The 25,723-nt window shown below is 35.9% G+C and overlaps 2 long non-coding RNA genes across 3 annotated transcripts in view; one reads left to right on the plus strand and one right to left on the minus strand.

The window, feature by feature from the left end:
• LOC116807831 (uncharacterized) overlaps positions 1-25,391 on the plus strand; it is a 70,265-nt gene extending 44,874 nt beyond the window's left edge. The window contains exon 5 of the long non-coding RNA XR_012053853.1: positions 24,254-25,391. This is a non-coding gene — a long non-coding RNA (uncharacterized lncRNA). The remainder of the gene's footprint in view (positions 1-24,253) is intronic.
• The window catches only part of LOC140682308 (uncharacterized), an 84,173-nt gene that overhangs the window by 19,705 nt on the left and 38,745 nt on the right, over positions 1-25,723 (minus strand). The gene's annotated exons all lie outside the window — the stretch shown is intronic.

Raw genomic sequence — 25,723 nt, forward strand, 5'->3', positions numbered from 1 at the left:
GCTCTACTCCTTTCATTTGTTCATCCTGAAATCTGCCTCTAGGCCTGAAATGTTTCAACAACATGCACTTTTAGTTTCAATCATTCCTGTGTTGGGCTCCACTTCAAGAATTACTACAGATAACTTATGCTTTGGGTTTTTATTACCCATTTGAAGTTCTAGAGGAAGTTAAAGGTTTCAAATCTTCAACAAATCACATACTCTTTAGTGAAACAGGTCCTAATAACAGACATATCCTCAATATTCTTGAAAGTGTGTTGATCAGTGAAAAAGGTTCTTCTTGGATATGACTTAGCGGAACTTCCAAGTGTATGTGAAAATACTTTCTGTATTCAAACATTTATTCCCCATCAAATGGTTTTCCATATAATTCCTCCAACGTCAAACACCTGCAGTACAGTGTATCTTTATGTTTACAGTGAATCACCCAATGCAGCAATGCAGCTGCTTGCACTGCTGTTTGTCCATTCAATTAGACCTGGTTGTAAACTATAACAATCCTTTAAGCTCTTTTATGGATCTTTTGGTTTCATTTATTTTCTTTTGAGAGGGGTGTGTTGTTTGGGTTTTAGCTATTTAAAATACCATCCAGATAGAATTGTGTGTGCTGGACTAATTTTTTGTTTCCTTGTTGCTGTTTACATCCTCTAACATGCTCTTGATCAGCTTTCAAAATGAGGGTTACACCTGCTCTGTGCCTTCAGGATCTCAGAAATCACAGTGAATTTCTACTGGAAAATAAGCAATGTGGATGGAGGTGCTCAGAGCTTTAGCAGGAATAGATGCTCTGAGCTACTTTTAGAGATCTCTCACACTACTTATGCTATGTAAATATCTCAGCCTGGTCCTGAAAATAGGATGATGGTCAGGACCTAACCTATGCTAGAGCTTAGTATATCTTTTTCAAGCAGTTCACAACTATTTGCCTCACCTTTATCTTTGACTACTTTTATAGCCTCATCTAAGCCATATGTCATTTGTTATTGCTGTTGTTCAGTGATTGTATTACAATATTTGTAAACAAGAGGAAAAATGTAAAGGAGGTTTCTAGTTAGTTATATAAATCCTTCCCTCCCTATCTTATAAATAGCAGATATTAGCAACACTTTTGAGAGATTTGCTACTGATATACAATCTTTAGAAATAACCAGGATAGCTTATGGAAATACTTGCCAAAAATGAGTTTACAAGGGTCAAATTACTACATACTGTTATCTGAGAAAACAAATACTTGATTGTAATAATAAATGTTCTAACATGTTCCAACATGAAAGACAAGGTCTAAAAAATAATCTTAATGGGTAAATTCCATTCTGTTTACACATCACAATTGAAGACACCAGAATGAAGAACAGAAACTTCTGATTAATAATTTTGGTAATTTCAATCTCCAATATCTAATATCAGCATCTTATAAGTAAATATAACAGCACTAAAGAATATTTTTGATAAGCTACTATCGAATTAGCTTATTTGAGATTTCTACTGCTTTTTTAATTAAGGTGCTGAGTAAATTCCCTCCCTCTTTAAAATATTATTTTAATATAATTTTTGCACAGTGTGGACTTGAGTGTCTTTAAGACTGAGAAAGCCTTATACAAGTAAAATAGCTACAAATTCACTGTTCAACTTTGCAAGAAGTAATATGTATCACATATATTCAAAATTTTCTTTGACAAGTACTATTATTCTAGACTTTTTTTTTCTTTTTTTCTTTTGGTGAAGTGTTGTTCTCTAGCCTTCATTTTTGATTCTATTACCATGACCCATCAGTCTGTCATACAGTCCAGGAAACAAAAAATGTAATAACAGGTTTCTGTATTGTTAGCATTTTTTTGTCCCTATCATGCTAGCGAACTTTCTTCCACTTTTTGACATTTTTACATTTATGGCTGACATGTACACTATCATGCTTAATCTTACTATTATCTTCTGTTCTGCAAAAATGTTGCCACTTTACACACATCTTTTCTGAGACTACTTCTAATAGCATGATAGTTAGGTCATGGGATATGTCCATGGGCTCTCTTATTCTCTTAACCAAAATTTGCCTAAATGTTCTGTAGAGAGCTGTAATGAGATTTAAAGAGCAACAGATTTATATTTTGTAGTGTTAAAGTTTATGTCTAGTAAAGCAGGCAATGAATCTGTACTACATTCCAGACTATACAAAAAGTAGAATTAACCCTTCTAATCAAAAGATGAAAAGTTTCTAAGTATAAATACAGGGAATAAATAAAAGTTTTTCTGTCGAGAGATGAAAATACATTTGTGCAAAAGGAAGCATAAGTCCCTTTGCTCTATTCTTGCCCCAAGAAAACACATTGTGCAGGTGTATATTTAGAACCCAGGACAGATGTCATATGGTGGGTCCCTCAGGCTGCCTGACAGCCAGCAAACTGTTAAAGAAGGAGTAACAGCTGCTTCCAGTAAAACTGCAATGAAGATGGAAGAGGATTAAACCCAAACTTGCTGCCCAGATCTCAAAGGAACGAGTCTGGAAAAAAGGCATCCTCTGCCTGAGGAAGTTACTTAATACCATGAAATGAGAGAGCTCCAATAATGTATCAAAGACAAATTACAAGATCCTTGAGAGACACTTGAGGTTGGAACTGCCCAAACTTCTCAGACTTTGTGCAGTAGACCATTCTGAGAATTGTTATACCAGAGAGTTATCTGCCTGGAAATATGGGTACATCAAAAAAAATGTCAACAAAAATGCCAACATGCCACAGCTGGACTATTGCAGTTAGCACAGGAAATCACACAGTATCAGTCTACTCCACGAACTACCCAGCTACATTTGGTTTTATATTTAAAATACATATGGATGAATAAGGACAGAGAAGCTCTTGAAAGGCATGAAGATTTTCATTATTGTTTTGGGTGAAATCCTATTCCTCTTTATACCAGTGTCACGAAAATACAACAAAAAACTGTATTTCAGTGTTTCAGTGCTTTGTAACCCAGCTAAGGATCACATTCTCTGCATTCACCAATTATGCTGTGTTTTGATTTTACTGTTGATACAGAACTTTGTACTCCAAGAAACACAAAGAGATTATTTCTTCCTTCTTTATTTTTTTTTTTTCCTTCAAAAGAATTGTAGCCTTTACTGGTTTAGGAATTACAGTTACAGGGGAATATTATTTTCATTACTTACTGTTTAGGAAGAATATTTGGAAACACCAATTTACATAGCTTAATGCATGGGAAGAAGCCACTTGGCTGAATATAAAATTAAGAAAATTCATCTCATTCAGCTATGCATAGGAATAATTTATTTTTTATTGTTCTATACTGGTTTTAAATTAAGCTCCTTGTGCTGAGGTTGGCTAGGCAGGAAGATGGTATATGGATGGAAATGGACCAAGAAACCAAGGACAACACCTAAGCTTGATCTACAAGATTTGCTGCCTAGTATTGTCAGTATAATGTGAGAAAACCATACTCTAGCTGAAATCATTCTTCTTCCCTCACATAAATGCAGCTTTTCCACCAGAATAGGTTTGCTAGCTTATAGCATATTTTGCATGGAGGTAGTAAAACTACTGAGGGAGAAATTCCTTCTGCTAGTGTATACACTGCCTGCTCTGAAGCACTGCTGACATAGTTATGCCAATGTAACCACAGAAAAACTGACAGCTTCTCAAGTTAGCCTGTATTTATAGCTCTAGGTTAGAGAAAGATTGAAAAGGTCATTAACACTTTTATGTAAAAAGCACTGTAAATAATATTCTCTGTAATTTCTTCTAAATTTATGAGAAGCACTTACAGTAAGGACTCATTTAGGTAGAGCTCATGATGAGCCTTCATGAGTTAGTAAAACACAGACCAGCTAAAATTCAAAAAATATTTATTTCACATAAATTTGAGACAAGGTTGAAGATTGTCACCTGCTTAATCTAGTGATTATCTGATCTTGAGTAACAGCAGTTGGTGTCACCATTAGTGGCCATCATCTTTAAGAGTTACTTTGTGATGTACCTTTCAAAACTCATGTTTTCTTCCATACTATAATCTTCCTCATGCAGAAGATGAAAAAAGTAAAAAAGGGTTTAAATGTAACAGGGTTTTACTTGGTGTTAGCCTTGGTACTTGGTGATAAGTTAGTACTTACTGACAGTAGCCTGCAATCTGTGAAAATATATGCTGAAGAATTTGTAAAAGGAGCAAACAAATATTCTAAGGTCAAAATTGATTTGGATCTTCAAAATGAAGCTAAAGTTTTTAAAGACCGATACAATAATTTTACACTTAATTTTCTTTATTTCCTGAGATCAAGAGCAAAACTCTGAAAATAAAGTGTTTGAAAACTGTGATCTCCTTATATTTTTGATCTATTAATAACCAGGAAATTACAATAACATTTGAAAATCTGTTTTGAAAAAGGCATAGATAAAGAAACTGAGATAACTTACAAAATGAAAGAAAACTTCAGACTACCTGTGCAAAAATTGTTGATAATTACAAGCACTGTGACTTTGAATGTTTGTTAGGACTTATGTGATGGTAACATCAGGGATTCAAGTCCAGTCTTTTCCCTGTTACCCAGGTCATTAGACCTGCGTTGAAAATGTCTCCTGTGCCTTTGTACATTTTCAAGCCCAAAATGCTTTTTCAGTTCTTTATGAGTGTGATGAGAGTGAGATTTTTGCAGATTCAGGAGATTAACTCTGCAGAAGTGAAAATACCAAAAATCCTGTTAAGGAAGGTCTTGACTTAGGAAGTGGGAGACTCAGACTTAGCTATTTCCCCAGAAGTATTTTAGCCACCTGGTGTTTTATTAATATAGATCAGGCTTGTTCAGCCCTTTATCTGTCTCTTCAAACTAATCAAGTAATCTACCATTGATAAGTATTTTTTCACACCCCAGGTGACCTGGTGACTTTTGCAGTCATTGAAACATAAATCCACATGTTCTGATCCCCTAGCTATAAGTAAGGGCTGAGAAAGGAACAGATTCCAAAACCAAGCAGTTCTATCCATCCGAAAGAACATACATGTTTTTAATATATATATCCCTGAAATATCTTCATGGCGAATTTTGATTATTATGGAACCAGTGTCTTCTGATGAGAGACAAAAAAAAAATATATATATTTTGCAAAATAAAACTCCAAACAGAGCTATACTTGAATCTTTTAAATTCTACTTGTTTTGTTTGCTCCAGTCTTTCTTTTCTAACTTCTATCACTCTTTATGCTCTGGACAAGAAATTAATCAAGTTTCTTTTTACATTTCTTGAAAGTCCCAGAGGGAATATTCACACAGGATTTATCTTGTCATTTCAGTTTACTCCTTCTTTACAGAAAAAAAGAATAAAATAAAAGCCTTGTTTATGCACATTTCGGCAGAATGTCTACATGAAAAGGGCACGTTGAATATTTAGACCACTCATGACTTTCCAGGATGAAGGCTAAGTAGATTTTTTGAGTAGTTCTAATTTCACTATATTGTACTAAAATGTACTGTCTAACCATGTAATCAAATACAGCATAAACTGTTGCTAGCACCTTGCAAGTACCAAACATCAAAACCAGTAACTAATAAAATATGTAAGTACAAATCAGGAGCAACAATTTTAAAGTACAAAAGTGTTATACATCATTGTAGATCAAATCTTATCAAGTAGACATTAACGTTCAGTGCTGTAGAGAGGAAATAGCACAGTACCTATTAGACAGCAGCCTATATCATAGTAAAGAAGAGTAGAGAATTTTTGCAAAAGCTGTCAATTTATGCAATGTGTATACCACCAGATACATAGAGGGTAATTTTCTCACAATGGATCTAATACATAATATTTCAGAAAGCAGGCTGATGCACGTCAAGTCTCTCACATAATGGATCTCCATTTTTATAGATAGGAGAACAAATACTTTGGTATGCAAGGTTCAGCTCCAAAGCTCATAATCTCATAGATTTTACATCCTATAAGAACAATGCAATGAACCAGTCTGACCTTTGGACATTGTTCAGCCACAAATGCACCATAACAAATAACTCATGGTATTAGAACATATGCTTGAGAAAGACATCTGACCCAATTTTAAAGTTCAGAGAGTATTTGCTATCTATTTATCACTGTACTACTGTAATGCTCAAATAAGCTTCAGTCAACAGCTAAGATTCTACACTCTCTAGCATTTGTCCCTATGTTTCCTTCCCCAAAACAGCCATCCAGATCAATTTTCCTTCCTCAGAAGAAGACAGACTTCTAAAGCAAAATCTTCCTTTTTCAAGTGGAAATTCTCTATTTATAACAATGATTTCTAGCTGAAATCTAAGCCACTTTGAAATTCTTGCTGTTAGACCAAGGACGTACTCCTGAAAAAGACTTTGGAAGTTTGTAAGAGGATGCATCACCAATGTAGTTCTACTTAGTTCAAGATCCTTAGCAAGCTGATATGGAAAATCACAGTGGTATTGTAAAGGAGAACCACTTTTAATGCTTGCCTGGTTAGATTGGACATCTTCTTTGCAGATGTACATCTTAGAGAACTTATATAATACAATGTACTCTCATTTCAGATCTAAATAATTAGGGAAAGAGCTAAAAAAGCACTTGAGCTCGAAAATCTTACCTATTCCTCTAAGACATTAATTAACTATGTGTATCCCTGTCAAAGATCAATGATGCTACTACTGCCATAACATCCTAAAAGGGCTGTAATTCAGCAGTGAAGATTTAATCTCTTAAGTATAGGCTTAATCTCTTAAGTATATACTTAAAGACATTCCTATCAATCAGTGAATTAAAAGTGGGTGTATGTCCTATTGACTTTATAGCCGATTACAGTCAGTTTTGAATCATAAAGCAAACAAAATTTGGAACTCTAAATTTCTAATGTCATTTATTATTTCTGTTTCTCCAACTATCTTCAATCTTTCAAAGAATGGAAAAAAAAAAAAAAAAGCTTTAGTTTATAACATCTGTTGGAGAACTTAAATGTTCCATAGCATCAATTTACTTAATAATTAACTTTCACAATTTTGTAACAACGGCCGCGGGGCCATCCCTGCCGGCTTCTCCTGCCCTGTCCCCGCTCCCGCTGTCCCCTCGGGGCTCGCAGGGCTGTTTCTCGCTCGCTGTGCCTCGCTCAGCCCTGGCTGCCGGGCAGCGTTTTTCCCTGCCTTGCCCAGGCTTTCCCCGGGGCTGAGGGGCTCAGCCCTGCCCTGCGCTGGGGCCGCTGCAGCCGCCGGCACCGCCTGGGGCCGGCCTGGCAGCCCCGACACATCCAACATCCTGCCACATAAAGAGCAATTTCGTGCATTTCAATGCTTTTCATTATCATTCCTCTAGGAGACATAGTAACATATGGTTCCAGCATTAAAATTAACTACGTGTAGCTTTGCTAATGCGTACTTCTCTTGATACAAGGGTCTTGCGTAGCCAGGACTTCAAAAAACCCAAACAGCATTTCCTTAAGTTTTGTAATTTATTGAACAAATAAGGCTAATGGAAAAAAAAGAAAAGAAAAGAAAAGAAAAGAAAAGAAAAGAAAAGAAAAGAAAAGAAAAGAAAAGAAAAGAAAAGAAAAGAAAAGAAAAGAAAAGAAAAGAAAAGAAAAGAAAAGAAAAGAAAAGAAAAGAAAAGAAAAGAAAAGAAAAGAAAAGAAAAGAAAGGAAAGGAAAGGAAAGGAAAGGAAAAGAAAGGAAAGGAAAGGAAAGGAAAGGAAAGGAAAGGAAAGGAAAGGAAAGGAAAGGAAAGGAAAGGAAAGGAAAGGAAAGGAAAGGAAAGGAAAGGAAAGGAAAGGAAAGGAAAGGAAAGGAAAGGAAAGGAAAGGAAAGGAAAGGAAAGGAAAGGAAAGGAAAGGAAAGGAAAGGAAAGGAAAGGAAAGGAAAGGAAAGGAAAGGAAAGGAAAGGAAAGGAAAGGAAAGGAAAGGAAAGGAAAGGAAAGGAAAGGAAAGGAAAGGAAAGGAAAGGAAAGGAAAGGAAAGGAAAGAAAGGAAAGAAAGGAAAGGAAAGGAAAGGAAAGGAAAGGAAAGGAAAGGAAAGGAAAGGAAAGGAAAGGAAAGGAAAGGAAAGGAAAGGAAAGGAAAGGAAAGGAAAGGAAAGGAAAGGAAAGGAAAGGAAAGGAAAGGAAAGGAAAGGAAAGGAAAGGAAAGGAAAGGAAAGGAAAGGAAAGGAAAGGAAAGGAAAGGAAAGGAAAGGAAAGGAAAGGAAAGGAAAGGAAAGGAAAGGAAAGGAAAGGAAAGGAAAGGAAAGGAAAGGAAAGGAAAGGAAAGGAAAGGAAAGGAAAGGAAAGGAAAGGAAAGGAAAGGAAAGGAAAGGAAAGGAAAGGAAAGGAAAGGAAAGGAAAGGAAAGGAAAGGAAAGGAAAGGAAAGGAAAGGAAAGGAAAGGAAAGGAAAGGAAAGGAAAGGAAAGGAAAGGAAAGGAAAGGAAAGGAAAGGAAAGGAAAGGAAAGGAAAGGAAAGGAAAGGAAAGGAAAGGAAAGGAAAGGAAAGGAAAGGAAAGGAAAGGAAAGGAAAGGAAAGGAAAGGAAAGGAAAGGAAAGGAAAGGAAAGGAAAGGAAAGGAAAGGAAAGGAAAGGAAAGGAAAGGAAAGGAAAGGAAAGGAAAGGAAAGGAAAGGAAAGGAAAGGAAAGAAAAGGAAAGAAAAGGAAAGGAAAGAAAAGAAAAGGAAAGAAAAGGAAAGAAAAGAAAAGGAAAGAAAAGAAAAGAAAAGAAAAGGAAAGAAAAGAAAAGAAAAGAAAAGAAAAGGAAAGAAAAGGAAAGAAAAGAAAAGAAAAGAAAAGAAAAGAAAAGAAAAGAAAAGAAAAGAAAAGAAAAGAAAAGAAAAGAAAAGAAAAGAAAAGAAAAGAAAAGAAAAGAAAAGAAAAGAAAAGAAAAGAAAAGAAAAGAAAAGAAAAGAAAAGAAAAGAAAAGAAAAGAAAAGAAAAGAAAAGAAAGGAAAGGAAAGGAAAGGAAAGGAAAGGAAAGGAAAGGAAAGGAAAGGAAAGGAAAGGAAAGGAAAGGAAAGGAAAGGAAAGGAAAGGAAAGGAAAGGAAAGGAAAGGAAAGGAAAGGAAAGGAAAGGAAAGGAAAGGAAAGGAAAGGAAAGAAAAGAAAAGAAAAGGAAAGAAAAGAAAAGAAAAGAAAAGAAAAGAAAAGAAAAGAAAAGAAAAGAAAAGAAAAGAAAAGAAAAGAAAAGAAAAGAAAAGAAAAGAAAAGAAAAGAAAAGAAAAGAAAAGAAAAGAAAAGAAAAGAAAAGAAAAGAAAAGAAAAGAGAAAACCAACAAACAAAAGCTGTCAGGTTTACTGTTTGTGATGAAATAAGTATTTTCATCAGAATCCTCTGTAAGTTGAATCATGTCTATAAAATGGTGGGTGTTTTATTATTCCTTGCTTTTAACCTTTTCCTTGCACTTCCAGTCATGCACTGGGAGATCTATCTGTTTGTAGGCCAAACTTCACTAAATATTGTTTTAATAAAATAAGTTGGGGCTGGAAGTGAATTGCTAGTTTTGTTATTGACTTTGTGGAGGAGGACTGTAAAACCTTATCAGTATTTAGAAGATACTTCCCAGCCAGGGAGGAGAACAAGACCAATGTCATATGCAGGGAGCAGACTTTTTCTGAGTGGGAAATGCACTCATAATCCTGTTTTCTCTCTAGCAGACGCATTAAAATTGAATTACGAAGACCTCAGCTCTGCCTTCAGTTAAGATACCGACACTATTTGGAGAAGATTCTGTTCTTCTGTTTCTCTGGCTTTCTTTCGCCCTGTCCATTAGATGAGGACTTTTTCTTACCCTGTATTTGAACAATAACTCACAGGCAATTCTAATTTACTTATAGCTACTAGTGTAATAATAAATCAAAAGAACAAACAAAATGTATAGACAAGTGTAGAATTTCAAATATCTAGACAGGCATTTTACTTTCGATACTAGTTCAGGGTGAAGTTTCTTGAGAGATCAAGGAAGTCTAAGTGTCACTGCATCATTTGCTCTGGTACATTTGCTTATCTTGGTTCTCTGATGTGTCAGTTCACTTGCAAACTCAGTAGAAAACTAGTGCAAAAAAGAAATAGAATAGATTCCTGAAAGCTCAGTAAGTTGAATTGATTCACTGGTAGGCCAAATGAAAGTTGGAACTGCTACAAAAAAGAGGGAGGAAGTGGGGAACTGTTGTAGCCCAATTTAGATCTGTTTGTGCTGCTCTAGGATTATTTCAAATTGCACAAGAAAAGTAAACAGTTTAGAATGCTTAACAGAAAATGCATGTCAGCCATGGTGATGTCTTTTGTAATTTTTTTATTTATAGATATTCAATAAGTACTATTTTTGTTGAATGTAGACTTCAGATTAGTGAAAAATAAGCAGATTGATTATTTGCTAGTATTTTAACATCAGCAGCCTAGAAAAGTATAATTTTTTGTGTAGTTCTCCCCCTCCTCCAGTTTTTGATCCTAAATAGAGTTGGTTGAAACTTGTAAAGAAAAATAAAACCAATAGAAAATTATATGTTCTTATCACTAAGTTTTAGAGGATATTGAGCGCTATAAATATAGAAGCAGCAAAAATATAAGTACAAGGTGGATTCACTATTCAGTAGAGTAAGGAAATGTTGATACAGGACACAGAAAAGGCCAAAATTATCTATGTATTTTGATTTTCTATTTTTAAAAGTTGTAGAGTATGCTCTTATATTATTCAGCTCCTTGTACTGCTTGCAGTCTTTGCCAGTGAAACAGTAACCACAGTAGAGAAAAATACATTAGGGGGCACCTGGGTCATCTAGATGCACAGAAATTTATGGGATGCAGAGAGATTGCATCCAGAGGTACTGAGGGAACTGACCAATGCCACTGCAAGATCTTTACCATAATGGAAAGGTCATACCAATCAGAGAACTTGCTGAAGTTTGAAAAGACCAGCATCGCAGTCATCTTCAAGAAAGCAAGAAGGAGGAACTAGGGAACTGCAAAGTAGTCAGCCTCACCTTGGTCCATGACAATGTTATGGAGTAAATCCAACAGAAGCCATTTATAAATGCATGGATGACAAGACAATGATCAGGAACAGCTCTCATGAGTTTAGCAAGGCAAAATATTCTCTTGCTAAATCATGTTGAAAAAGCCAACTCTGTGAACACGGAGAGCAGATGTTGTTTTCCTTGACTTCAGCAAGGCTTCTGACCCCATCTACCACGGTGTCATTATAAGCATATCAGTGAGATAGAGACAGGATAAGAGGACTACAAAGTGAATGGAAATTTGGAAGGATCTCTGGCAGCTGCTCATTTAGTGGTATTCTTTAGGGACTGACTCTTGCATCAAAACTGTTGAATGACTTTGTTAATGACATGGAATATGACACAAAATCAAATCTACCCTTAGAAATTCAGCAAATACTGGGTCATGGCTGATGTCCATTATGCTGGATGGCAGGGCTGCCACCGTGATCCAGACAAGCTTGGAAAGATGGGCTGATGGGCATTTAACAGGAGAGGACAAAGCAAATGGAATTTCATACAGCTAGGGCAGAATAATCTCATTCAACAGTACAAGATGACAATTAGGCTGATTAGGAAACAGCAAACTGAAGAGGAGTCAGCAATGTGCCTCAGAGATAATATGGCTGTCCGCATCCTGGGCTATATGAACAGCATGTTAGCAAGCAAGCCATGGGATCCTTTCCGTCTACTCAGCATTTGTGCAACTGCACTGCATCTGCAGTGTTGTGGCTCTGCTTTGAGTAGAGGTTTGGACTACATTACCTCAGGGGGTCTCCTCTAGCCTTAAGCATCCTCTGACTCTAAAAACCTAATTTCATTCACATAATACCTAATTACTAAGACCAGTGCTATCCATCATTATATTTGTTGTTCCTAGATGATGTGTCCTTTCTGGGTGCTCAGAGATTTGGAGAATTTAAGCCCAATTAATGAGAGTACTACAATCTAGAGAGTAAAGATCAGTGCAGAAGTGCAATGGTGTTGATGTTATTGATCATATCCTTCTAGTGTGAGTATTCACGTAGCACTAACAAGATTCACTACATTCTGTCCTATGTGGCTACATTTAAAATATGGAATGGATTCTGTTAACATGATTTCCCTTTCAGTTGTTTGCATTCCTCCTAAACAACTGGAATGGACACTTGAGGACATTACATACTCTCACCCTCTTTCAATTTTGGCTAGTCAGGATATTTTTGTCCTTCAGTAAATAAGGAATTCTTGCCTATTCTTAATATCTACTGACAGTTTTTCAAGTATATATCGATCATTAATTTATAGCTTGAGTTTCTGCACTCTTGGAGAAATCTCTTTTATCTGAAATACTGATTGCAAAATTAGGAGTCAAACTTTTCACATTAACGTACTGAAGAGTTATAATTGATACCTTTCTGTACAGCTCTTTGAGATGTCACAAACTTCTTGTTAATCAGGTGACATTTTGTGATTGAGAACATATTTTTTACACATTCCATAAAACATGATTTTGTACAAAAGGCTAGACATTAAAAGCATAAAGAGCAATTACTATTATTATTTTTCTTTAGATTAAAATGTATAAATGTATAACTCAAATTTTTGCATCATTCCCACAATAGAAGTACACTGCATAAAGATCTAGTAATGAAAAGAACCTGCTCTTTCTTGACTGAATAGAGCTGTGGAGTATACAGTACACAAAAAAATGAAAAATCTCATTTTTGTTGCAAAACCTGAATCTACAGAGAATTATTAAAAAGTGGAGCCACAGCATAATGACATAAAAATTTCCATGCTGACTTTTCTGAGACAAAATGTATGTTACAATTGTGCTACATTAATAAAAGATTAGCTAAATATGCCAATTATCTCTTCAGTGTAAAATTTCCCCCTCATTCAGTATGACTAGGAAGTTGGGAACTATTTTAACAATTTCTTCCATTTTAATCATCACAAGATAAAAATTTACATTAAAAAAATAAAACCCTGAGCTTCATCAAAAATAGAACCTTATTTTTTCTGTTTTTTTTTTAATTCTACCTTTCTTTTTTTCTTTTTTTCTTTTTTTTTGTAATTCAGATGATATCAAAATAATTATTAAAAGTTCTGGCCAAATTCTGTTGTAAGCAATTCCACTGTTTTTACTGGAACTGCTTATAATGGTCTTGATTCAGGTCAACTGAATGAGAAAGAGATTTTTTTCTTCTGATTTTAATAAAGCAAAAATAATTTGATAATTCTAGTTTTGTGATATATATAAAGTATTCAATGAAAATAGAGTAGATTGTTTTTTGGTTTTTTTTATTGATATAGTACATTCCAAATTCAAATGGTCAATCAAATGGCTTTTCTTCAATTTATTTGGTCTAATGCATTTACTTTTGTGCAGTTCGCAGTGACAAGGAACAGTTTATATATCTAGTCTGTTCTAATCTATCTGATATAAACTATTGATTTTAGTGAGGGAGGACAGTAATAATCCCAGTCTGATGAGACTTGTCTTTATTTGAGGACACATTCCTGGATCAAATCCCAGGGTAAGAATGTCAAATATTTCCACAGAGGCTTAAAACCAGCTGCAATCAAATGTCCTTGAAAGGTATTAAGTGAGAAGGAAGAGAGAACATAGAGATTCTATTAAACATAATAATGCTTTTCTGTGTACATTTTTAGTAGAAATGTGGTTCTGTCTTGTGAAGTTAACAGAAGTTATCCTTGTAACTGTCTATCTGTTATATAAATATACATTTGAGATTCTAAAATGTGACAGCTTAAATTTCTATAAACTCTTTCAGTGTCATTTTAATGCTAGGGAATAACATTCTAAGAGAATTGTTAGAATCTCAGAAATATTCAATACATTTACTTTCAATATAACTGAAAGCCAAGATCAAGGCTTATAGTGCATTGGGGGCAGCCATTTCCTATTAATTTCTGCTTATCCACATTATATGAGTTGCATATTCAGAACTGTACATAAGGGATTTCAATACCCAGTTTCAATTAATTTCTAATGATAATTGGGAATCAAAACCCTTTGTGTGGCTTTGATAACCCAACAAAAATATTTTAAGGACTCCTGTAAACATTTAGGGAAGAATTCTACTTCAAGAATATGAGTTGACATTAAGACAATTGTTTATGCTTTTTAAGTTAAATATAACCTTTTTCATCATTTGCATTCAATTTGGGGTTTAATTCAGAATGAAGTAGGAGTCTTCAATAGAAGTCAGGGGTCAGCTGAGAAAATGGGAATTTTTTGTCTTGATGGATGAGATCTTTACCACTCTCTATTCCCTGGTCTGATACACAGTCCATTTTGAGGAAACAGTGTAAAAGCAAAAGAAAGGCAGCCCAATACCATCCATCTTTTCTTCTTTTCTGTCAACCCCAGCTCAAACAGGAGCATTCCTTGTATTCCCAAAATTAAGTTTCATACAACATTAAAAGGAGAGGAAAGCAACTAAGAGTAAGAAATTAATAATTTATGGTCAGAAAAAATAGAAGTGTCATTGCCGTAAAAACAATGCAGGGAGGTTGGTCCAAACAGCAGTTCTATAGCACAAAGGATCTAATAATGGCATGGCTGCAGGAGGGACAGTGACAAGAGGACTGAATAATATATTATGGAATGACGAGAAAATATAAGTCTAAACAATCCTGCATGTTTTTACTGATTTTAGAAAAAAATGTTATTTTCCAGAATTGTGTACTTAGCATGCTCTGGAAAATGTTATTGCTTTCATCTGATGATTGAGAAGGAAAGAACTTTCAGCTCTCAGGCAGAAATGGTATTATCTTAAGATAATGATTAATTTTTTTTTCTTTCTGTTTCATAAATAATACTGCAAGAAACTTATGTTTAGGATATCATATGCTAGTGCCTTTTCTGTGTTTTATTTCCATAATTAAACTGATAGTCTGAGATGCTGTACAGGAAAAGCCCTGAAAGAAAAAAAGAATGGTGCATTAAAGAGAATGACGTTTTAAAACTTGTGGCCATAGTGTCCACATTATAAGTATACTTAAAGATTTCAAATTGCATTCTGCACATTAGATTGAGATTATTATACAAAACTGTCTCCTTGGCTTAGCTAGCTTTTCCAAAAAAGTTCCTATAGTAGAATTTCTTTGTACAGTCTCCTGATCATCATGTTTTTTACTGTCCAAACATACATATGCACAAAGAAGCACAGAGACACACATTCTTTTCTGTAATGGAGGAGTTTCTCCATATCTGAGAAACAGCTGGAAATCTTCTGTAGGACTACGGTGGGATTACAGTTCCATTTTAATGTTTATACTCACAGATAAAAGCTATCACCCATGCAGCAGGGAAGATAAGATGGCTGACAGCTCTAAGCTGCCTTCACTAAGCGATGCTGATGGCTGCCTTTTTGGCAGCCTAGGGCACTGTGCAAGATTAAAGAGGGAAACTTAAGTTAAGCCAGACACTTTAAAAAGAAATACACTTTGGAATAATGTTAACTCTACTTAGCACCTAGGATTTCACTGTATATATCTTAATAGTCTTAAGCAGCTCCCTTTGTAAGTAATTCATCCAGGAGCTGATGTGTCAAGTTTAATGCGCATCAAGAAATGCTCATTTGTAACTAAAAGGTTCATAATGCAGAGAAGCTTTTCATCTTGGACATGTAATCACCATCCTCCAAGCAGAACACACCAGAATATATATCCTGTGCTTGAGCTCTAGAACTGCTGCAAGAAAAGGCTGGCACAAATTTTCTTGCCGTTATTTCCCATCTCAGTCTCCTAGACTCCAAAAAAAAATCTGTATAGGTTGGACAGATGCTGAAAATGTGCAGAAAACTGAAAGTTATTCTCGCTAGAAATTGTATATGGAAAATTTAAGATTTATCTTGGCTAGCTCAGGAGGCAGGAAACAGCTGGTGAGGCAGGAATACTTTCCTTTTTTGCCGTCTTTGTCTGTAGTAAGCCCTGTTCCATGATGAACTTATTAGGAATGTTTGCCTATTTAAGGTCACCGAAAGATGAAAAACCAATTAGAAGTAATCAGGCACACTTTGGCTTTCCACCAGGATGGATTTCCACCAGCTGTGATTTGCTGAGATCCCTCCAACCTCACCCATTCTGGGAATCTCCTTGCAATGCCTTCATATGTTATACTCTCCTACAACTTTCTAGATGAAGTTTAGCAGATAACATAGTCTATGCCCTGTAAAACTGCAAGACTTTAAAGAGAAGTTTTAGTAATCAAGTATCAGGCAACCAACCAGCTAAGGAAGGCTGAAGAACAAAATTAATCAAGTCCTAGAAGTGGGAGTACTCAGGCCTTCTTCATTTATACTGAAACTACCTTGACAATTACTTCGTATTTTATTTAATATGATAGAGTTTTGACAATTTTTGCAGAAGATGAGAAACACTGCATTTTATCTTTTTATCTTTAATTATATCAAAGAATATTGTCATCCTGTCTTTTGTAGCTGGTCTTTCCAAAAACATCTGCTCCAACATTACTTTCTTCTAGAAAAATCCATGTTCATCTGGTTATCCAAATTAAAATGTTGTCATGAAAACAATACGTGAGTTTCTTATATATGAAGTTTATTGCCATAAAGCCCAGGTTCTGCAGAAGGTTATTGGGGTTTTTGCACACAAATTTATATTATTTGAACAGCAAAGCTCTTTAATATTATTCTAAACAAATGTAGTTGGTAAACATCCTTCATAGTATCAAATACCTTCTTTTTGTCTTTTTTTCCTTCTTATTTGGCTTTTCTCCCCCAAATATTAAATATTCATTCAAGAAAAGGTTTTGGTTTTGTTTTTTTTTTTTTTTTTTTTAAAGAAACATACTGATTTTAATAAAGAATCAATTCATGTGGGGGTATTTGGCTGAGAAAGTACAATACCTTTAGTTTGTCTTTGATTGGAACTCCAAAATGTTTAAATCCTTAGTCTGATTTGTTCATTTAAAGTGCAAGAGCCACAAGAACAGAATATAAGGCTCTCAAATAGCCAGTTTTTAAGCTCTTTGAACAGTCCTTGCTTGGGAGGAAGTGACCAAAAAGGGTGTTTTCAATATATGTTTGATATTTTTGCAGTAATCGGTTGTGTATAATTTTCTGTAATCCTTTATGAAATATTTGCTGCATGCTGCAGCTGTAGAAATATTAATTTTGCTCTTCTTGGAACACTGTGGGTGGTAGGGAAACAGATTTTTTTCTCAGGTCTAATTCTATAGAATTATCTAAACAACAAAATATAAACTTTCTTTTGATTCTTGAAAAAGCCAGTGGGATTTCACTATTTATTGGCATTAAAAAAAAAAAAAACACTCAACTAATTCCACATGATAATAAGGAGGTTCTGTTCCTGGGAATGCAAAATCTAAAGGAACAATGATTTCCCACCATCAAGTATTAGAATCAACTGAGACTTTATATTTGAGGAAAAAAATCCAAAAACATGTAAAACCTACATGCCCTTTCTCATCTCTCACATTTAATCTGTGACACTGCTAGGGACCATTTTTACATTCTTAGTACACTACCTCAGCATTCTTCTCATGGAATTCTGCCAGAGAGCTGAGAATTATAGTAGAAATTATCTGACAACAAGCCTTAAACTGTAGGTATCGCTAGAATCTCCCCCTGCCCACCACGAATAGAATACTGCTACTGGCTATGCAAGGTTAGAATTTCATGCAAAACTTAAGCATGCTATTTCCATAGAATTCTTGAAAATGGCATAATTGATCAAGCATGTGATTTATTCTCAGTATGCAAAACAGAATATTAAGACTAAGAGCTTGATCTTGCAGCCTCCAGGCATATTCAAGCACTATTTTTCTTTACATGCAGTAATCCCTCCAAAATTTCTGGTAAATGGAAACATCTATCAAATTGATTTTTGAGATACATATGGAATATATGTATGTAATATATCTGGATACCCTGGAAAATATGATGTTTTGTCAATTTGCAAAGTCTCTTGATTACCCTCTCCAGGAAACAAAAAAACCAAAAACTAATTCCAGGAAAGACTATCATAGAAAAAAAAAAAAAATAGGGTGATAGGCAATCTCTGATGAAAATAATATAATAGCATGTAATTATGGAACCAACTAAGCTATGGTCACTTCTATTCGAAAGTTAAAAAGTAGCTGCAGTAGCTGAAACTGTACACAAGTGTGGGAATGAAAACAACTGCTGGAGAATCAATTAAATACCATTATTTAGAAAAGGGAAAAACAAAAAATAACATTTTTGTCTTTCCCTTTCTGTTTGACAGCTGTTGACAGTAAGGGACATTAAGGGTCTGTAGAAGGAAAAAAGGGCCAAAAGAAGTAATTTCCTATGCTGAAAAATGCAATAACAAAATATGAATCGATATGATAAACTAGTAAAACTGCGAGTAACATGATTATTTTGTTCACTTGACATGATAGCTTAGAGGAGCACCAAGAAGAGTGATAGTCTAGACATGGATATGTGGCTGAATTAAGCATAGTTTTTCCCACTGGTGCATAAGGACAGACATCTTGAAGCTGAAAGCTCCCGATACAGGTCCTCATACAATATGACCTGTGGGATACTGCTCTCAGTTCAGCTGTGACACAAAGAATGTTGGGGATCCTCTCAGAGGGAATAACTTACTCCACCAAAGCTCTCTGGGAATCCATGGAGTAAAGATGCCTATTAACAGCCTACTTCATGGCCAACATGGTCAGACAATTTAAGAATAAGGAATTGATAAGAACTAAATCATTAACAAGCCTGAACAAACTATCCAGACCTTCTCTAATGGGCACTAAAACCCAAGTTGTTTCTCTGATAAACTACAAGGTGCATTAATTTAAATGGAGGTGGATTTCATCTCCTTCTTTTTATTATGTTGTCTTACTTCTCTTGAAAAACTGCGAAGGCGATGATGACCAGTGAAGTACCAAGATTTCCCTTGATCTCTCTCATTCATGTAGTTGATATGTGGAGAGGGTCATCAATGCAACACTTGGGTGCTTGTATATGTCATCAAGAGCAGAGCAAAGCAAAGCAACTGAAAACAATTTAGCAGCAAAAAAACCACATTTCTGACAAGAAAAAGCTTTATTTTTAAAAGCTAATGTTTTTGGAGGCAGAACTATGTGGTTCATAACTTGTTCATAGTGCCTAACAAAGGATCTCGCTGCTTATTTAATCCCTAGGTATTAATTTGAGCAGAAAGAACAGTTACTTTTTGAGAAAATAAAATAGGTTTTGGCAAATTAGATTTTGGGAAAGATCCTTATTTTTAAGAAGGCATTAACTTTCAAGGGAAAGAAAATTTTTAAATTGAAAATTGGTGGGTTTTCACAGACCAAAAGAAATTAAGAAACCTAAATGAAATTAAGACAGTATGATCTTTGTCAAAGTAATGAACTCTTGACCAGTTCTGGGAATGCTTAGGAAAGCCATGTAGCTTCTTTCAAATTGTAGAGCTGATATTCAGATGCAATAAAATGGCTTGTTTAACCAAAACTTTTTAGAAAAACATTAAGAGAGAAGAGATATCAGGAAACATTGGCATGTTCATGCAGCACTGACCAAGGAGGTTGGAGTTTTTTTCCAAAGGTCTTACATAAAACTCCACAATGTCACAAGGCATTATTAGCCTCCCCACCTCTCTGCTGCATATCCTTTCTTGCTTTCTCTTATATTATAGAAATAAAGATTTTGTCCAAGAGAACTGAGATTTTATAATGCCAACTACAGCAAAACAGAAATTCTGGGAAGGAAAGGCAAGACACCATACAGAAAGTAGTCATTTGAGGCTAATAAATTATGACCATAACTAGAGCCAGTATCATTTAAGTACTCTTTGGTTTCTGATGATAAAGCACTAGCTTACTGCAGTGTTGACAACAATCCTATGGCTACAGCTTATAGCTTGTCCATTTGCTATTCAGCCATCCACAGTGAATTTAATGTAATGCGATAAACAATCACACTCATCAGAAGCAGAAACAGACACAGTCTTAACCCAACAGAAAAGACTGCCAACAAAGCAAAGCAAGGCAGTGAGAAACTGTGAGGTCTTTAGTTCATGTGTCATGCAGCTATTAAACAGCTTCAGCAGAGAGAACTAATGTGGTCCCGGTGTGACTACCAAGAGGAGAGAACTTGTGTAGTGAATATCACTATGACAAAACTCTAAGTATTGTTACTTTTTGAACATGAGCTCATAAATTAAAATGAATAATTAAGCTTTGTGATGGTTTTGCTCCATGGAAGTAAGCAATTTACATTATCATTATTCTAGCAGACTTTTCTACAACTGAGATATTTAAGCAACACATTTTAATTCATATGGTCATGGAATCCATTGCATCCTACAATGAAATCAGGCAATTCACTAGGATCTCCTGTGTAGTTCAGATCATGATATGCCACACTGCTTTCCTCATGAAACCCATTACTTCTGGTTTAATTACTACTTATCTTTCAGAATAGCATCCAGTTAGATCTTCTTCTCAACTGTCCCCAGACCACATCACCTTTTTGTTGGAAGCACATTCAGGTGGTACATTAAGGCCAAATTTTAATGTGATTGGTTATTTTCAAATTTCTTCCTATAATTGTGCCCACAGTACACTAAATATGGAAGGTTAGCACAATATGAGTGAGAATTCAAGTATTTGGTTTGATTAATTTTTAACAAGTCCCTGAAAGTCTTTCTGGTAAAAAGATGAAGCACCCTAAATTCTTGGTATCACAATCCATCAATTAGTGTGATAAGGTCTGAATGACTCTAGTAACCATCCCAACTGAGAGCTCAGTCCTTGGTCAGCTGGTGTGTGTTGCAGACATGAGGAAGAAACAAAGAGTAAAGTTTACTTATCCATATTTCTCTTCAATTTCAGGATGTTTTTAAGAAGCACATACATTTTAATGGTTCTGAATATTTTCTTTCTAGCCAGCTATCACTGTATCAATGCATTTGCAGTATGAATAAATATGTAAATGTACAGGTGTATATATATTTATTTACATATTAGCAATGATAACTGAAGCTACTCTACCTGTAAATTATCTAGAATAATGGCCGTGTCATGGCCTGCTGTTTGAGACATAAATTAACAATCCAGTAACAGCTGATAAAGAATTTTCTTTCTAAGAGTCTTGTAAAAGGTCATCAAGATACAGCCTTTGAGATGGCTCACAGCCTCACTCTTTGTACTTAATATATTCAGGGATTTCTGTTTTCTGCATTAAACACACTGCATCAGCACACTGGCCACAGGGACTCAGGAAAAAAAAAAAGTGTTTTTTTATTTATTAGGTTTTACAGCAAAAAGGCTCAAAAATGCAACTTCATTTCCAGTAATTACATCTGGATTCTGCACCAAAAGCTGAAACATGTTTAACTCTTTCGTCATGCTTAACACTTCAGAACCATGTAAGAAGACATGATATAAACTACATATGCAAAAAACCGACCAACCATACCCCAGAAATTATTTATGATCTAATAAAAGGTGTTATTTGATGTGAGAACTCAAAAGCCTGGCCACATGAGGAGTTCTGATTCCCTGAAGCATAAAATCTTTCCTGCTGGATCAGACTGGCATCATGCCTGGTCTGACCTGCTTGGCTTCAGATTTTTTTTAGTGTTTTCTATTTTATTATTGCACCTACCCTTGCAATAAAATATAAATCTACTAAGTAGGTGTCATGGTTTGACACGGGAAAAGAATTTTCTCGGAAGGAAGAGGTCAGTCCATTCAGGGGTCAGGTTTGGATACTGACACTTTGGGTGACCAATTGAAGGTGGACACGCCTCTGAGAACACAGAGGGGTTAAAAGCAGAATTCCTGGGAGAACTCGCTCTTTTTGGTTCTGGCCAGTGGAGAGTGCAGACCTCCCCTGCCCAGCCGAGCTGGGTGGGGGAGGGGAGCCATGTGGCCTGGGGAGGTAGGCCAGGGGGTGAAAGATCATCAGGAACCGAGCTGGGCCAGCTCCTGCGGATGGAAGGGTGGAGAATGCCTGAGATGTCTTTGTTCCACCCCCCCCCCCCCACCCCCAACCTAGAGGGAAAGAGATAGAGAGCCTGCAGACACCTGGATGTTTGCTGGCAGAGGAGAAGGAGAAGGGGGGGGAGGGGGGGAAGATGCCCGGGGGAGTCCGGGACCTTTAACCTTTCCTGTGAAATGAAGGCTTTGTGAAATATTACTCCTCCTTAACTTGAAGGAAAGAGAGACAGCCTGGGACCTCAGATGTTAGGGAAAGAAGGTTGCGGGGAGATGATGTAGGGGCTTTTGGCTGAACTTTTCTTGTTAGCCATAGACTGAACCAATCCTTCCTTCAAGAGAGACTGCATTTTAGGGGGATGCAATGGTGAGCCAAGAGACTCCTTCAGCAACTACCAGTTCAGGAAGGAACAGAGAAAAGCTGAGGAGGGTGTGAGGATGCCCTCCATCTTCAGAGAAGAAGAGAAGGAAATCTCTGTCCTTGGATCCTCGGCCCCAGAGGAAAATGGGGGGGACTCTAGTCCCGAAATACGATACTGGACTGTTGTTCCTGGTGGTCCGTGGCAAAGCATCCTTAAAGGGGCCCTATAAGCAGTCTCTGTCCATGCCCGGTGTGAGAGCACTGTGACATGGAGAGGAGAGTGTCACACTGGCCAGTGTGTCTGGGCGGTGCCACGTGTGACATGGAAACACAGGAGGTGGCAGCTGTGTTTCCTGGGGGTCTATGGTGCAAGGGGGACTCCTCTCTTCCCCGATGGACTCATATTGATTATGTGGAAGGGTGAAGACTTGATTAAGGGTCCAAATGTGTCTTGCTGTGGTTTGTTGGAGTTGGGTGGCGAGAGGAGGAATATTTTGAAAGGTTTTCATTTCGAATTTTGTGTGTGGTTTTTTTTCCTTTCTTTTTTTCTTTTATAGTAGTAGTGGTAGGTAAATAAATTTGGTTTTTTTTCTCTTTGTTATTAAGCTTAAGCCTGCTTTACTCTGTTCTCAATCGCACTTCACAGCATTCAATTGATAGGTTGCATTTTCATGGGGGTGCTGGCAGTGTGCCAGTGTCAAACCATGACAGTAGGGGGAGAAAAAACATTCAAATAAACTAAACACAAGAAGAAATAGAAAATATTTTTTTGTTCCTAGTCTTTGAAAGCAAATTCAAAATTTATGCAAGAGGTGTCCTTTTTTTCAAATTTAGAACAGGCTGGCTCATCAGGTGATGTAGGGTTGGGGTTTTTTTCCCAGCAATATTTTCAGGTAATATAAAATTTTCTTTTGAGATTAAGACAGTGAATCAGTGTCATCAACAAAAACTGTAACATCTAAAATAAGATACAATAGAAAATGTATCATTGTTTAAAGCTCTCTTTTTAGCTCAAATGTTAGTGAAATAGTTTTTTGGTTCATTTGTGTCAGTGTGAGAAAACTCACTAAATGGAATCATTTTTTCAGTCATGTTTCTTTGAAGAAGAAAGAACTCATATGAAAATATTTTATTCCATAAGTGTTCAAAGAAAATGTTTTTATTCTTTTAGGGTTTGGTGCATATTTATCTATTTATTTATTAATTTAAACACTGGGAAAAGAAAAGGAATTTTTCATGCAATATCTAATTTACTCTCAGTTACCTCTCTTATCACTTTCTCTTCAGTTGCTTATGTGTCCAGTCACAGTTTTCTTTCTCTGTCCAATTTCTGTGACAAAATGCTATAATATACTTCTTTTCCTTTGTGCATTTTCTCTGCCCTCTAAATTGTTTAAATTGTTGGATAACGTTTCTTGGAAGTGGTCACTAACAACAGTTAAAATTTTATAACCTTTACTTCTTATAATTACAAATTTTGCCACAAAGGTATCAATTGAGAAAAGTGCTTTTAAATTCATCCTGTAAACTACATAGTGGTTATATCACTCCAGAAGTAAAAAATGGGATTTCTTTTCTCTTATCTCAATCTTATAGGAAATTTGGGGTTTCCAAATCGGTATTTCCATTGCTGTTTAGAGGAATAAGAAAACGCTTTCTAAAATATGTATTGTTTATTAATTTTGGTAGCTGAATTTGTATCTTTTTTTTAAAGTTAGAATGAGAATTGTGGTCAACAGCTAATTTTTGATTAATTAATTTAGAATTATTTGCTTTTCCTCCAGAAGTAATTAAGAGTTTGACTATAGCAGTGGTATTAGGAACTAACAAATGACACAAATAATTTTAAAATAAAATCTTTTCTCAGGAAAGTACATACAAATATTTTGACAAATACTTTTGTAAAGCAATACAGTGACTAGTAAGAACAAATTTTCAGCTATGTTGATTTATTTTGCATGTGCTCTTTTTAGAAGGATGGGAAAGACACAGATATTGTTAAAACTGAGGAACTTCTTTTGAAATGTCAGCTGAGGGGGATGCAAGGTGAGTCTTTGCAATTTTCAGTCTTTCCGTGAACTGACTAGAAGACCTAATGATATTGACAACTTTCCAAATTTTTTATCTACAATAAATTTGAACCAGATGTTTTCATTAGCCAAGAATGATTTGTCCAAGTAGATTGTGCTTGGGTTTTTTCCCAAATTTTAGTTGGTTGCTGCATCATCATCACCATCATCACCATCATCATTTAATATTGACAATGATAAACTCATAGGAAATAAGGAAATTTAATATTGCAATTTAATTTCATCCTATAGTTTTTATTCTTGATTTGATAGCATAAAAATGCATTGAATACTTCTTATTTCACTCAGGGTGATAAATCATGTGCTTTAGGAAGAGTGTAGGTAATATTTACGAGGGGGAATATTTCTGGCATCTGTGCCTACTTCTGTGATTAAACAAGCTGGACTGTACTCCCCACAGCCTGATGAACTGCTTCCAGAATTTTGAAACATTCTCAAAGAAGTTATTCAAAGAAATTGGATTTCAATTCTGTTATCAAACACAGAAAAAAAATAATCTCTGGTGATTAAATTTGCATATTTGGATTGCAGATGAAGTCCTACATTACTTCACACCTCATTCTAATTTGTTATGCAGTGTTGCAATGCCTTCTCAGATAGTTTTATTACAGAATCACAGGATCACTAGGTTGGAAGAGACCTTCAAGATCATTGAGTCCATCTCAGGCCTAATACTTCGACTAAACCATGGCACCAAAGGCCACATCCAGTCTTTTTTAAACACATCCAGGGATGGTGTTTCCACCACGTCCCCAGGCAGACAATTCCAGCACTTTATCACTCTTTCCACAAAAAACTTTTCTAATATTCAACAATATTTCTCTCTGGAGAAAGAGACAAACTCCTACCTGACTACAGCCACCCTTCAGGCAGTAGTAGAGAGTGATAAGGACACCTCTGAGTCTCCTTTTCTCCAGGCGAAACATCCCCAGCTCCCTCAGTCTTTCCTCAGAGGGCTTGTGTTCAAAGCCCCTCACCAGCCTTGTTGTCCTCCTCTGGACGTGCTCAAGCATCTCAACATCCTTCCCAAACTGAGGGGCCCAGAGCTGGGTACAGCACTCAAAGTGCGGCCTCACCAGTGACAAGGAAGAATTTCCATGCTTGCCTCAGCAATGGGTGAATTACTTCTGGCTCTGTCTCATCTCTTCCTTGCAAATAGGCTGTTGAAACTTACCATTGCTACCTTGCTACCTACAGAGAAGCTGAGATGAAGTGCAAGAAGGTCCTGCGTACTGTGTACTGGTGATATGCGGGAAGTCAGACAGCCATTTCCTTCCTCCTCTAAGAAATTGTATCTATCAAAAGTTTTAAACAAATATGAACTAAGATTTCTTTATCGTTCATCCATCATGG

Source organism: Taeniopygia guttata, chromosome 2 (genome assembly GCF_048771995.1).
Source record: "Taeniopygia guttata chromosome 2, bTaeGut7.mat, whole genome shotgun sequence".
Lineage (NCBI taxonomy): Eukaryota > Metazoa > Chordata > Aves > Passeriformes > Estrildidae > Taeniopygia > Taeniopygia guttata.